Source organism: Mus caroli, chromosome 5 (genome assembly GCF_900094665.2).
Source record: "Mus caroli chromosome 5, CAROLI_EIJ_v1.1, whole genome shotgun sequence".
In the NCBI taxonomy this organism is placed as follows: domain Eukaryota; kingdom Metazoa; phylum Chordata; class Mammalia; order Rodentia; family Muridae; genus Mus; species Mus caroli.
Window position 1 is genome coordinate 35,101,876 of NC_034574.1, and position 2,162 is coordinate 35,104,037.

Consider the following 2,162-nt stretch of genomic DNA (forward strand, 5'->3'; position numbering starts at 1 on the left):
AACCCAATCACAAAAGAACTCACATGATATGTACTCACTGATAAGTGGATATTAGCCCAGAAACTTAGAATACCCAAGATACAAGATACAAAGCACAAGAAGAATGAAGACCAAAGTGAGGACATTTTTCCCCCTCTTAGAATTGGGAACAAAACACCCATGGAAGTAGTTACAGAGACAAAGTTTAGAGCTGAGACAAAAGGATGGACCATCTAGTGATTGCCATATGCAGGGATCCATCCCATAATCAGTCGCCAAATGCAGACACCATTGCATACACTAGCAAGATTTTGCTGAAAGGACCATGATATAGCTGTCTCTGTGAGACTAAGCCGGGGCCTAGCAAACACAGAAGTGGATGCTCACAGTCAGCTATTGGATGGATCACAGGGCCCCAAATGGAGAAGCTAGAGAATGTATGCAAGAAACTAAAGGTATCTGCAACCCTATAGGTGGAACGACAATATGAACTAACCAGTACCCCTGGAGCTTGTGTCTCTAGCTGCATATGTATCAGAAGATGGCCTAGCCAGCCATCAGTGGAAAGAGAGGCCCATTGGTCGTACAAACATTATATGCCTCAGTACAGGGGAAAGCCAGGGCCAGAGTGGGTGGTTAGGGGAGTGGGGGTAGGTGGGGAGGGTATGGGGGACTTTTGGGATAGCATTGGAAATGTAAATGAGAAAATACCCAATAAAATTTTTTAAAAAAATTTTAAAAAAAAGATAGCAAATATTTGACTATTATAAGAGAGAAGCCCAGATGATTCAAATAAACATTATAAATGATCAGAAGTCAACCTCATACCATAGAGATGCAAGTGATCATTAGAAATTATAGTCAAATGTTACCAACCATCAAACTGAATTATCTAAGAAGACAAGAATTTCCTAGGGGTGGGGGACCACTATCCAACCCTGAATGTGAAAACACATGGACATAAAATTACAAAATAAAATTTGTTATTAAAAATTCTTTTTAAAAGATTGAATGAGAAGAAATAGAAAATCTAAGCAAGTCATTAACTTATGCTGTGGTAGCATCATTTGAAAACCTCTCACAAAAGAAGTTCATGGGTCAATTCTACCAAATTTTCAAAGAATCTCATCAATCATACAAAAATAGATAATTTTGAACTTATTTGCAAAACCAACATTATCAAGGTATTAAAAGCACTCACAAAATAAAAAATAAATTTTATGCTAATACCATGAGAAATAGCCATGCAAAAATATTAATCAAAATACTGCCCTGAATTTAACACTGAATTTATAGGATTGCTCCTCATTATTTTTTTTTAACATTAAAATCCTAGGATGTTTATTACAAAGGTAAACCCTGATCCTTGAGATGGGCTTATCGGTAGGATTTCTGGTATCGGGCATGGGCACCAGGACCTCCAAACTTTTTGGATTAGCAGCGACAGGGGTCAGCTACAAGCAGGGTGCGTATTGGATGAGGATATCTTTGATCTCCTTCTTAGAGGCTTAATCCACATATTTTTGGTAATAAGCTACCAGGGCCTTTGAGATGGACTGTCGGATGGCATAAATTTGGGCCACATGTCCACCACCCTTCACACGGACCCAGATATCCACACCAGCAAATCGCTCCTTGCCCAGAAGCAAAACAGGCTCCAGTAACTTGTACTGCAGCGTGCGCGATCATCTCCAGGGGACGTCCGTTCACCTTGATGAGCCCATTTCCCTGTTTGCAGTGGGCCACAGCCGTGGCTGTTTTCTTGCGTCCGAAGACCTGCACGGACTGCAGCGGACCCTTGGAAGGCATAGCTCCGAGCACAAGCACGAGATCCTCACCGCACAGTGCCGCGACCGGAAAAAGGCTCCCCATTATTTAATAATATCTGAGGCTATAATGAAAAGATTGTTCAGCTAGTATAAAATTTGTTCTATACACAAGTAGTCAGAGTTAGTAGTTTAGGAAAATTTTATTTCAATGAGTATAAAAATACAGCAACACTTTTTAAAGATTTATTTCCATTTTATGTGCATATGTGAGTGCTTGGTGAAGATATTTGCTCCACATGTGTGCCTTGTGGCCATGCAAGTCACAATAGGCGTAATATCTCCGGAAACTTCAGTTATATCTGGTATGAGTTGCCATTTGGACGCTGATTTCAGCTTCCAGAGCTGAGCTATCTC

The 2,162-nt window shown here is 40.4% G+C and overlaps 1 pseudogene; it reads right to left on the bottom strand.

Moving 5' to 3' along the window:
- Positions 1 to 1,356: 1,356 nt before the first annotated feature.
- On the bottom strand, positions 1,357 to 1,833 carry LOC110295149 (annotated as a pseudogene).
- Between the last annotated feature and the right edge of the window lie 329 nt (positions 1,834 to 2,162).